At 42.1% G+C, this 13,791-nt stretch overlaps 1 protein-coding gene across 1 annotated transcript in view; it reads left to right on the forward strand.

Annotated features, from left to right (window-relative positions):
• The window catches only part of serpinh2 (serine (or cysteine) peptidase inhibitor, clade H, member 2), a 148,277-nt gene that overhangs the window by 51,325 nt on the left and 83,161 nt on the right, over positions 1–13,791 (forward strand). Inside the window, exon 3 of the mRNA XM_055007859.1 lies at positions 1,658–1,766. The gene's annotated coding sequence lies outside the window, so the exon portion shown is untranslated. The remainder of the gene's footprint in view (positions 1–1,657; positions 1,767–13,791) is intronic.

A 13,791-nucleotide genomic window follows, 5' to 3' on the forward strand; every position in this document is an offset into this window, starting at 1 on the left:
TCTCTCTTCAGAAGTGTTGTGCGTTATCAAACCTGTACTGGCAGTTCCTCTCTGAATGGGTTAAAATTGCTTTACCTGACCTGAACCCACAATTAGCTTCAACCTCTTGTACTGGAGCTTATTTTCATGATACTCATGTTTTAACGGTCTTTAACGAGCTCTCGAAATAGAGACAGAAAGAAATTTTATAGAACTAGAATAGTGATGACAACTTGATGACACTCTGACTGGAGCATAAACACTAATTAGCCACAATATTAAAACCACTGCAAGGTAAAGTGAATAAGATCAAGTATTTAGTTACAATGGAACCTGTCAAAGAGTTAAATTGAGTAGACAACAAATTAACAGGCAGCTCTTGAAGTTGATGTGTTGCATTGGTGTCTGATTAACTTTGATAAGGGACAAATTGTGATGGCTCGATGACGAGGTTAGAGCTAAACAGCAGGTTTGTGGGGTCTTCCTGGTATACCGGTGGTTGGTACCCACCAAAAGCGGTCCAAGAAAAGACACGTGGAAAATGTTCTTCTGGTTTCATCTTGTCTCATCATGTTGATGTTATGTTGACACATACCACCTACCTAAACATTGTTGCAGACCACGAACACTCCTGCAAGGCAGCTGTATTCCCTTTCAACAGCATAATGCTCCCTGTCACACCAATAGGGTTGTTCAGAGATGGTTCGAGGAACATGTGCTATGTGCTTGAAAATCTATTCCCGTCCATGGTGGCTCCTCTGACGTCCTGGTTCCTGATACCAGAAAACATCTTTAGAGATACAGTCTTTCAATGGACTCAATCTCTCAAGAGGTTAAAGCAGTTTTTTCACCAGGAAGGGGAATGTGCAACATCAAGCACGTGCTTGTAATGTTGTGGCTGATCAATATATGTTGTATGTTTTTAAGGGCTGTTGCAGACATACCACACTGTTGCACTTGATATTGTACAGTATTGAAATTTATTATATATGTTATGGTTTTTCACATTCTTTTTGTGGCTTTTCTTGTGCATTTTTCCTGGAGAATGCGGACAGTGATAAGGAGTAGACAAGAGCAAAGTGGGAATATGTTGGTGATGACAACATATTCCCACTTTGCACATTGTCACGATGTGGTTCTTCCATTGATCTTGGGAAGTAAATTAAATAAACCTTAAAAAAAGAAGAAAGAGCTACAGTTGCAGACACAAGTCTAAATTCTGACAACAAAGGAGTCACCTCTAACAGCACCTCTGCGTCAAACTTCAAACTGTTCAATCAAAAGGGCTTGAACTAGGTTTGTATAACTTATTAAGATATTGACTTAGATGTTGAACTGTCGCAATAAACCTGACTTATTAATGTTGTTCTCATCAATAAAATTAATTTGAATTTACAATCAATCTACCTGCATCAGGTTTAAGATAAAGATGTTACACAAAGGGCTGCACAGTGGCTGAGTGGTTAGTACTGTTGTCTTGCAGCTTGAAAGTCTCTGGTTCACGTCCTGACCTGGGTTCTTTCTGCATGGAGTTTGCATATTCTTGCTGTGAATGCTGGGTTTTCTTCGGGTACTCCGGGTTCCTCCCACACTCCAAAAACATGCTGTGGTTAATTGATAATTCTAAATTGTCTGTTGGTGTGATTGTGAATGTAATTGTTTTTCTCTATATGTGTAGCCCTGCCATTGACTAGCGACCTGTCCAGGGTGTCCCCTGCCTTCGCCCTAAGTCCCCCTAGTGAGGATTAAGATAATGGATGGATGGATGTTGCACAAAGGACTGGCTGGTATGTCAACAAACCTATTATCAGTCTGACCTGAGCAGGCAAGTTGTTTTGATGTTCCTGTTACTGAGGATCTTTATTAGTTTGATATCAGCCTCTTCTGCAGGAACTCCTGGAATCTTGAACCATCAAGTTTCCATCTTTTTTTCTCTAGTTTCAATCTAGTTTGGTGTATTTGCTCCTCTGCCTGTTTGTCTCCGTCTGTTTGCATTCTGCCGTTCTTACTCTCTGTTTATTGACCTTTGCTTTCTGTCTGTCTGCTCATCTGTCTTCCACATTGTCCTCTTGCCTCTCCTCCTGTCTGTCCGACTCCAATTTACTTTTCTATATCTGTACCATCCAATCACACACATCCGCCTTCACACATGCCTTCCTTAAACCTACACCTATACTCTGCTGGGGATGAAGCAAAACAGAGGTCTTCTTCTGAGTCAGTCTTGTGTAGATGCACCAGTGCGAGATTGTGTTTGTCTATGTGCAGTTGTGTATCTATTGTTAATTAACCCCCTTCACCCAACTCAACCCCCCCAGGAGTGGCTGTGTGTTGAGCTCGCTCCCAGAGCCCCAGCCTGCTAATCCACACCTGAGTCTTCTGCACAGACACTCGCACACAATCATACACAATCAAACACACACGAATCACGTAGTGAGTGGTTTAAGGTGCGAAAGATATGTAACTCGTATAAATCTGTCCTTGTGTGAGAACACAAAAGCATATCAGCACTGCAACACCTGTGCAACAGTGATTGTTGTGTGTATCTGCGTGTGATATCACACAGTCTGAGACGGACCACATTATACACACCTGGGAGGATTTCAGGCTCATACATTTATGCCACATTGCTACACACCCAGCCACATAAAAACATACATAGACACAGCGTAACTACGCCGACACACAAACACACACATAGTCGTAGCCAGGCACACCTCTCCAGGGCCTGAGCGCTAGTTGTCTGGCTGTCACTGTGGCATGTTGTGCCAGAGAAAGAGGAAAGCGAGGCTGAAGCGTGCTGTTACGCAACCCACAAAGGACGACAACTGTGTCTCTTGATGAAACACACAACACACACACAAACCCACAAACTCACCAAGGGCTGGGTCTGGATTACAGCTCTCTGCCTCTTTGTGTGGATACCAGACATGGGTGCCATGCTGCCAGTGCAAATGCCAACCCAGATGCCAACCAGTGTGTGTGTGTGTGTGTGTTTAAGTGTGTTGTGGGCAGGAGAAGAGTGACAGCTACAATGCACACACAAGTGGCGTGTATTTGATTGGTGAGCAGACAAGTAGACTGGCATGCATACATACAGGCCGGCTGCAGCGCATGCACAGAGACACACTAATTTGGCACACGTCTGCACACTTACACAAATAAACGCACAAACATTAATGAGCGCACGCACACACAGATACACACACTCCATTGTGACTTTGTAGGAGCAGGAGCTAATTGTCTCTCTGGTGCTTTTTGTTTTGCCATTATGTGCTTTCTCCCCCTACTCCCCTGTTTAAATGGAGATACTGTTCAACACTTTGTGTGTGTGTGCGTGAGTGTGTGCATGCGTGCTTGTATAAATGTGTGTGTTTGTGTGTGTGTGTGTGTGTGCGAGTGCAAGCATGTATGCCATTTCAATCTCCTCACTTGGACACCCACAAAAACGCTTGTCCTGAAAGAGTCCTGCTGTTGATGTGATTGTTTTATGGCTGTTTCCATATTTGGGCAGATTCAATATTCTATTCTACTGTCTCGCTTGCCAACAGCTCTGACCACGCTATTTGCCTTTCCCTGTCATTCAGGAATGCTTGGGCCCATTCAAACCTAAACACAGCTTGTGTTTATACCACCAGCCTCGTGAAACACTGGGCCCGTTAATACACTTGAGAATTATCCTAAAACAAATAACTTTCAATCGTCAAGGTCAGGGGACTATGAAAATATGTGATCCCTGCGTTACTCGGTCCTCTCTGTGGCGATGTCGAACGTTATGAGCTCGGCTGGCAGCGGAGCATTTTATGGAGCCCATATTAGGGTTGGACGGTGATCAGGATGTTATTGAATGTGTGTCTGGCCTGCTAAATCCGTTGACTGGATGACAGAGCCAACATCGTCAGAGAGGGGCTAAACACTGCTCAAAAGTAGATTTTGCTGAGCCATAGCTCTCTCTACAGTCAATTTCATTTCATTTCATTGCAGAGCTGCGCCAGCACAAGCAGAAAGTCATTGTCAAGTGGGAATAAAGGAGTATATTTTTTCGGCCGGTGACAGTCCAGGGAGGTGTCCAAAACTGCTTGCTTTATGAGCTTAGTCTCTGGGAAACTATCTGCCGTTGAACCTGCACTGACCGGGCAAAGGTGGCGGGAATTTAATGAAGAGGCTGTGAATGTGGCAGCTTGAAAATGCAGAAAGAGAGCACACGCAGCTTTAAAATCATAAAATACATAGAAAAAGGACAGACGATCTTCTGGAAGTGAACAAAAAACCCCCAACTTTTTACCGCGACAGTTCCTGAGTTTTCTTTTAAACCTGCTTCCTCTTTACATACTTTGATATTTCTTTCTAAACAAGCAGCACGCAGGATGAAGTGTATTAGGAAGCACTTAACAGTAATGGCTGAGCTGCTCTAAAGCTGGTCTTTAACATAGTTACAGAATATTGGACAATCCATAACAGAGCGGGACTGCTGCTGTTATACAAGCAGCTGTGACTGTGTTGCACTAAAATCGGTTCAAATTGGCAGCAGCTTGTCCTCTATGACAGCGAATGTGCTGCCATACGAGGTGGAGTTTTTCTGTCTCTATAGTGACATGAGAAACAAACACACACACTTGTTTGTTTGTATAGTTCAAATACCTGTTATTACGAGCACATGTGTTTTCCTCTTGATACCAAATGCATGTATTTTTGTCGTAATGACCTCCTCCATCCACCTATGGAAGTGCTGTCAGCCCTATAGCGTGACCCCATCATTTCACATGTGTGCGGCCATGACTTTGACATGTGGGTTAACATAATAACTGCTATGATAATGAAGCAGCAATTTCCCCTAGACCCCATGCTGCTCTCAGGTAATTGGAGTGTTTACAGACAGAAATACTATGATGTGTGTGTGAAAGAAGAACTGTGTTTGCATCTGTTTAGACTGTGTGTGTGTGTGGACAGGTAGGCGGCTGTGTTTGGACAGTTGACAGTTGAGTGTGACAGATGACGTCTCTATCCTACCATTATAGACAGATGAGAGCGAAGGACGAATGTGTGTTTGTCCATGTGATTTACTGGAGGTGGGAGGGTGGCTTTCAGTTGTGTCACACACACACACACACACACACACACAGACACACACGCACACACTTTTCAGCCAGCGTGCGTTTAGGGGGGTGTCGGTGCACGCGCTGGCATACAAGAAGATTTTGGTGTTGTTGCTGAGAAGCAAGGGGCGTAAGCTGACAGCCATGACAGATGATGTCTTCATCCAGCTGTTTCAGAAGACTGTGTGTGAATGAGCGTGCATGCATGTGTGTATGTTTCAGGGTCACATCTGCCCCCAGGCATTTTGGACCCGATTCGAGTAGGGCGGGATGAAAAGGAGGGGTTGTTACAATTCACACCCCAGGAATGTCTGTACTCCCGTCTCCTCTTCTGGGAATTTCCTCTTCTCTCTCACCCCCGCTCTTTATTTTTCCTCGTCTCTCTCGCTCTCACTCATTGCTTCATCCCTGAGGTGACAGGTAGAGGGAGGAGAGAACGCCAGATGCACACCTGGTTTATTTTTGTGAAGCGAGGATGAGAGAAACAGAGAGAGAAATAGACAAAAGAGAGAGAGAGTCCTTGAGGTAGTCCTTTGCATCACTGGTTTATTCATTCAGCTTCTTCTGCATAAGTGTGTATGCGCTTGGTTGTGTGTGCCTCAGTGTCCTTGTTGGTTTGTGCATCGCTGCACTTACTTATGTGTCCTCTATCTTGCATGCATACACAATATATGCATAATATGCCATTTGGTGGGACACTTTCATCCAGGCTGCTGTGCAGTAGTTGGAGTGCAGACAATTTCACAAGGATTTATCTTGATGGTATCAAGAGATTTAAAGAAATGGGCATTAAAAGTTTTGTTAGGAGACTGGATTTGCATTGGAGTTTATATTTAATAATGAGGACTTAAACATTGCTTATGCCAGAGTACCATGGCAACAATATTGTATTATATATGTATTATATTTTGTAAAGTAAAAGGTGAAGGTTACGCAGGAAGGGACAATATAATGCTCATCCAGCCAACTATAAGGAAAGGTTTTATTCATTTCTGAATACTGTTTGAAGTATAGACTGTGATCTCATCACTCCCTTAAGCATGTACTTTAGCTTGCACAGAGTACGAATGACGCGAGGCAATAAAAAAGTCCCCCCTTCAGGGTAAACTATAGGCAGTACAGGTGGAGGTGGGGCTGATAAAATGTTAATGGGATTGGGAGACATGCCAAAGGTCTAAATTATATGGTTTGATTTTCTTAAGGCCTGTCTGTAATTAGCTGAAGGATCAGTCAGTGTTATCTTAGATAGGGCTGTCACCAAGGACTATTTTTTCAATTCATCAACTGTTTTACCAATTAACAAATAATCTAGACAATTACTGGTTCTCCAAAAAACAAAAAAGGGCCATTGACTTTATTGAATTTTTTTGAGTTTTATGAATGTATTTAGCAGCTGCAAAAAGATATGATAAAGCTCCCCCTAGGATGGTTTTACCATCTCTGGCATTGCATTTTCAGAACTGCCCCTCTGTTTTCTCTTCAGATGCTCGTGTATTGTGCTGCTGCAAACTGTGTACAAACCACCTTTTTGTCTGAGATAATTTAAAGTACTCTGATGTTGACATGATGAAGACAGGCTGGGGTTACATGAAGGGTGTTGTAAAGGCGAAGAGTGTTCACATCAAACACGCTTTGATTTAATTTCTGAAGGTAACTAGTGAATAAAAACTATTCTTGGCATTATTTTTGAAATTCCTTAATCCATCATACTGCAGAAACTGCTCAAGAACGCTTGAGGAACATGACCAAGAGCCCAGGGCATTGACCCAGCCTGCAAATTCCTCAAGTCCCAGTCCGACTGAGCATCCACAGGAGGTTGAATGACTTGTTAGCTCCACCAAACCAGCACAGGACTTGTACTTAATGTGGTGTTTTTACTGGTTAATACTATAGCATACTGATCTAGCCTCCTATTAAAATGAATTAGTTTGAATTCTAGTTTTAAACTTTCTCATATGCCAGTATTTTGCTTCCCTTTCTCTGCTGTCTATTGATATTTAAACTGTAGGCTGGAATTTAAACAGAGGAAAAGACTTGTTGCTCCTACACAGAGTAAATAAGCCTGCTTACAATTTGGGGTAGCAATCAATTGCTTACTACCTTGTAATTGCTTGCAGAACACTTAAACTAGCACTTAACACATACCTGTCAACACAACTGCGGTGGAAATAAGAAGAGAAGGGTGATGTAAAACCGGTAGGAATCAGTGTAACCTGTGATCAGACCTTTTAGTCCTTGAAGCACCACAGCGCTAACACGCCGCTCTTAGCTGCAGCACAGTCTCACAGCACTCTCGAGGTCAGCCATATGATGCCTGAAAAACAGCAGAGAATGGAAATTACCCCGCTAAACTGCTTCCCACTCCGAAGGCAGGAAGCTTGCTCCCCAGTGCATCGGAATTGTATCACTGAAGCAGGATCACAACATGCACCTTTTTTCTATTTTGTTTGGTAGTGTGACGATCCATGAGATTTTCATTTCATGGCCCTGAGATGCCAGCTAAGACACAGAATGTGAGTTTCACGGGTAAAAACAGAGACTTGACAGGTATGTTAACAGATGGGGCTGAGTATCTGGCATGTGGGAATGTTTTTTAGCGCATTAAGGCTATGTTTGTATATAGAGGGAACTTCTGCTATTGGATTAGCATTAAGAAAAAAAGAAGACGGGACAGATTTGCATTTGGGTAAAGGTGCACATGTACCTTGGGCTACCCTGTCTGTTCTGTGTATGCAGTCTGGATCAGATACACTATATCACCAAAAGGTCAGGCTTCCTACTTTCTACCAGCTTGCTATATCACAATAATTTATTAAGTGTTAGCAGGTAGCACGAGAGCTGATGATTTACTGGTGATGCATACGTGGGCTGGTGTTTATGTATTCATACCTCAACAGACAAACTAACCTTGTGAAAATCAGGAAATAGATTCTATACACCGTCATGTTATAGGCTACATAACCACAAATGTACAATGTGAGCAAATTTGCAGCGGAGGGCTTCGCATTTAAACACGTGTGGCTGCATTGATGTGAAGTGGCCAAATAGAGTCCCTGTGTTTTCTTTGTGCTGAGAAGTGGCTGGGCCTTGGGCACTTGTATTTTAATTAGCATCAGGTTGTATGAACTCGAAATGCATGAAATGACGGTGTAAGATCTGTCCTTTTGCTGAATGCTTCATGAAGAGGCTTTGTCAGAGACGGCGAAATGGCCAGGGCAGCCGAGGGAGAGGGAGCTTGGAGCAAGAGAAAACAACCTGAAATGGCGGCGGCTGCTGGGTTCATGGCCAGAGCACGAGTGTGTGTGTTTAGCAGGAGAGATACAGAGGAAGTATAGTGGGGAAAAATGCAACCTGACAAACACAAGTATTGATTTGAATGTCCTCCCTCAGTCTCTTTTTCTCTCTCTCTCTTCCCCTTTCTCTCCTTTGCCCTCGCCATCCCCTCAGCTTTTGTTTTCTTGTCTGTCTGCCTTTTTTTCCCCCTCCATCTAGAGAGCCGCTGGAGGACTTTATTTTCTATCCATCTTGAAGTACTGTAAGGATGGATGGAGGACAGGATGAAGGGGTGCAAAAGAGGAGGAGGCTTAAAGAGGGAGGCAAAAATGGATTGGAGAAGAAAAGTGAAAATGGGGAGAGAGAGAGAGAGAGGAGGGAGAAAAAATGGGGCCGGTAGTTGTTGAAATGAGTGCAACCGGTGCAGCTGAAATGGAAAGAGATGGTTAAAGTGGAATAGCTGGAACAAAGAGAAGAAGACGGAGAACTAAGGGCAGCATGAGATAGACGGAGAGGGAGAAAAAGGGGGAGTGCGTCCAGGTCGAGGCAAAGGAAGCAGACAGAAGGAGGACAGAAGCAAAGGATGCTGGGAGAGGTAGAGTGGTATAAATGGGGTTTCTGGTCTCGTCTCCGTGTCCCTCCCCCCCTACTCCCCCCTTCAACACCCCCTTGTTATCTCTATTAGCACCTGCTGGGTTAACGAGGACCTCGCTCCCCGTTGCCAAGGCAACGCCTCGCCAACCTTCGCTCATTCTTTCTTCCCTTCTCTCGTCACTCCCCCCCCCCCCCACATGCACACACCTCTAACTCCAGCAACCACTAACTACCTTCAATCTCAGCCCCTCCCTCCTCCCCTCCGCCGCTTCCTCTCCAGGTAATGAAAGGAAGATATGAAGTGGAGGGTGTGTGAGGAAGGAGGGTGTGTGGGGGTAGGGGGGATGCTGAAAAGGAAAGAAAGAAGATTTGAAGTGAACATGCATTATACCCCCGTTTCCCTTCCCTCTGCCATATTATCTGCTGCTTTACCCTATTGACTATTCAATGCATTCAGATGGCGCTCTCATTGATGTAATGGCTGGATGTGGAGTGGACAATGTTCCCAAGTTTTATTACGGGAAACCAATGAGAGAAACCCGTAAACATAGAGCTAATGCTGCGCATGTTGCCTTCGCTGACGAACCTTTCAGTACAACATGTTAAACCTGTTCTTACACTGTGTTAGTTATGTTAAGCATTATTATTAGTCAACCCTTTTATTATATACCACATTGTGGCTCATCAGATGTTTGATTATATACTTACCACATATATTTAATGTCAGTTTACTGTTTTTATCATCCAAATCCTTTAATTAATGTCATGTTTACAAAGCAAGTGCTCTATTGAGACATACAGTGTAGCACATAAGTGAGTACGCCCCTGTGCAATATCACTTATATGTCAAATGATACAAAAATTGTCATCTGTCAGCAATTGCATTATTTTTAAGTTCAACAGTAGTGTGTTTCCTCTCATGGACAGTCAAAAACAAACACTTTAGAAAGACTATATTTAAAATACAGACCCCACTGTAGAGATTCAATGAAACAAAGGTGAATCTGTTTGTATGAACATGATTATAAATCAATTTTTTGGACCTCTGGGCTGTGTCTGACTGCATGTCAGCATCCTGGCTTCCCATGAAAAAGAACCGCCAGAGTCACTGAAAAGTCTGATTGGTATGCTTCACAAAGATGGATAAGGAAACTGGAAAGTCAGTGATCAACTAAAAAACTTCTAGCAGCAGGAGGTACAGAATGAGCCACAGTACCACTAATCAGGGCTGCAAAGTGATGAAAATCTTGCTTGTTCTTCATACTTGGCACAGGGGTTATCAATGGCACTCAGACATTCTGTGACAGTGTGAAGGACATTGCAAAACACTAAACTCTATCAATGGCATCCAGGAAGATAACTTGTTCTTCAGAAAAAAAAACTGAAATGAAACTGTGCACAAGAAAAACATGAAAAGAAGCCTGAAGAATCATAGGAGCACAAATAAAAGAGTTCTAGCATGTCGGCCTGAACCTGGTTAAAACTACTACAGTGAATGCATAGTCCTGATAGTGACACACACAGGTGGTAGTGTGATGATATGGGGCTGCATGAATGCAAAAGATGTAGAGGAGATGACATTAAGATGGCACCAACAATGTCTGTGGATACGCAAAAAAAAAAAAAAAAATTGGCTGACAAGACGACCACAATCTGTAGAAACTTTGCAGAAGAGAAATATTCCAACATGATCCAAAGCACACTGCCAAAATCACACAAGAGTTTCTAAAGAAGCAAAACGTGAAAACTGCGACCTGGCCAAGTGTTGTCTGACTAAAATCCAAGAGATCACTCGTGGGTAGTTTGGAGAGAAAGGTAGAGTAGCACAACCCATCCAGCAAAGAGCTGCTGAAAAAAAATCACTGAAGAAAATTAGTTCAGCGCTGGTATGCTCCATGCCAAGAAAGATACGTGTCATCAAAAATAAAGATAGACATATAAAGTATTAAAAAAGTTCTCTCAGATCTCAGTAATGAAAGGTCTACTGACCTTTGCTGCATACTGTGGGGTCTGTATTTGTAAAATTGTAAATCTAAGCAGTTTTTAACTTTACACATTAAAAAAAACAAGTGTGAATCATTTGACATCTAAATAATGAACAACTTTGCATAGAGAATAGAGCCACCATTAATGTTATTAGTAACACCTGTGCTTTTCCAACTATGACCACTCAGAATTGTTGCTCTGAAGAACTCCCTTTCATTATCAGTTTTACTGTTGACTACTTCTGGATGATTTATTTAATGTCAGGCGGTAACACAAGTTTTCACACATCAAGGTGACATTCACTTTGCTTGCTTTTATCTGTTCAGCACTCTGAGGCTGTGGCTTAAAGAGTTTATTATTAAAATAGATGTTATTAATGGGTAATCGTTTTAGCACATAGTAGAAGTACTTAAGAAAAAAAATGAAATTCATAATACAAGCAGAGTGGCTGCTGATAATGTGACTATTTACAGTATTGTGTCAATAAAATAGTTTTTTGTAATGCATTACCATATGCACAGTATTTTAATATTGGTTTATGTCAGTGAGTCCTGTTTTATATACTATATAAGTTTTTAAAGGAATAGTTTGACATTTAAAGAAAGAGGCAAAAATTTTTTCTTGTGACAGACAGACTGGACTCTCTTGCTGTCACCTTTTGTCCAATAAATATGAAGCGGATGCCAGCAGTGATTTAGCTTAGCATTGTGGGGGGTTTTTTTGTTTTTTGTTTTTTTTTTATTATCCCTTATTAATCCCATGAGGGGAAATTCTGATTTTCGCATCTCTCCCCAATTGGGGTAGTCAGAGCTACGGGTCAGCCGCGGTACAGCGCCCCTGGAACAGAAAGGGTTAAGGGCCTTGCTCAAGGGCCCAACAGTGGCCGCATCGGGGCTTGAACCTCTGACCTTCTGATCAGTAGTCCAGAGACTTAACCGTTGTGCTACCACTGCCCCATTTGCATTTACTCTAAGATGTACATCACATAAAGATTGGAAAGAGAGCACATAGCTTGCTTGGTGAAACTTTTCCAACTAACACCCCTAAAGCTTACTAATTAGCATGTGATATCTCAGTAGTTTAATCTGATTTTACAGGGGTGTATGTGACAATTTCTTGGCTCCATGTAGTTGCCAGGAAACCAATGTTGACTTTTAGAGCTTTGTCCAACATCACACCTTTGTTCGCTTATTCACTACACCCACAATGGACAGTGAACAGTTAGCAGTCAATTAAAATTTTGGATGTTTAAAAATCACTCATTTATTTTGTGTTATCAGCTGTTGGGACATCTGGAAAATGCGCTGCATTGGATTGTTGGATTATTAGCAGAAAGTAGTGTCCATGCCATTTTCTTTTTTGCTCAAATGTATAATTTAAATAACATAAATGGTGTGCCTTACATAGTAAAAGAACAATTAAACGAAAAATACAGTACATCATGGTAATTAGTGAGCTGTTGTGGTGCTGCAGGGCAAATGCCGTTACCTTTGGGGACAGACTCACGCTATCCTTGGTTTTATGCTATGCTGTTTTACATTTAACAGACAAACATGAAGACATTTTCAGTATGCAAAACAAATAAGCCTATTACCCAACAGGTTGAAGTATTTTGTCAACTCAGAACTGAGCTCGACTATACACTACATGCACAGTTATTAGGCAAGTTGGAATTCTGCCCTTATTATTTCTATGTACGCCAAACCATATCAGCTTGAATGCTCATTGGATTTAATCATTGACAGATTATATGTAACAAGTAACACCTTGTACTTAGGTGTGCGTAATTATTAGGGAGCTTTATTTCCATTGGTAAAATGTCAAAAATAGTTAAATACCTTTCAGGTAGAGGCGCCACTCTTTTAATGGCTGAACTATTGAGGTGGGACTACTGGACAATCAAATGTTTTGTTACATTTAGCCAGCAGGGTGGCTAAATTTTCCTAGAGAACAAAAGGTGCAAATTAACTGCAAAACACTTGAGAAAAGTTCAGCATGAAGCTGTCAGGAGCTTATTGTCCTCTATTGCCACCTCATTCCAGAACTAAACCCTACCTGGAGTGTCCAGAAGTACAAGCTGTCAAGTACTCAGACACGGTTGAAGTAGAGAAAGCTAAAACACGACCACCTCTGAATATGCCTCACAAGATGAAGCGTCAAGATTGGACCAAGAAATACTTATAGACTGATCTTTCAAAGGATTTATGGACAGATGAAAGGGAATGAGAGAGACTCTTGATGGAGCAGATTGATGGACCCGTGACTGGATCACTAATGGACACCACTTCACGTCAGGCGCCAGCGAGCTGGAGGAGTGGTTCTGGTATGGGCTGCTTATCATTAAGGATGAGGTAGTTTGACCTTTTCGGGCTGAAAATGGACCGAAAATCAACATTCAAACCTTCTGCCAGTTTCTGGAAGATACATTCTTAAAGGTTGTGTTACAGGGGAAAATTTGCAGCTTTCAAGAAGGCCTTGGGTAGTCAGCAGAGGCCTTAAATATAACCCGGTTTTCTTCTTACATGCCTTAAATCCCTTGGAAACTTGTGGACTCCTTTCAAACATTAGTTTTACAGTGAAGGAAGACAATGGAGTTCTTTGAACCGAGGCTACTGGCAGTTATAGAAAAAGAAGGGTGGCTTTACTGCTCCATGCTCACATTTTTTAGCCAAAGATGTTATTCAGTTGACATTTTGTATGACAATTTGCCTGATAATTGTCTACATAAGAAAAAAAAAATCTAAATTTGTGAAACAACATATTATCTGGACTGATATTGACTGTGGCCTTCAAAGCTGTATCAGTAGATTAGTAGTAATAGCAGATTTTTACAAATGCATTACACAGAGGGAGGCCTCACTGTTAT

This window comes from Amphiprion ocellaris, chromosome 23, assembly GCF_022539595.1.
Source record: "Amphiprion ocellaris isolate individual 3 ecotype Okinawa chromosome 23, ASM2253959v1, whole genome shotgun sequence".
Taxonomy (NCBI): Eukaryota; Metazoa; Chordata; class Actinopteri; family Pomacentridae; genus Amphiprion; species Amphiprion ocellaris.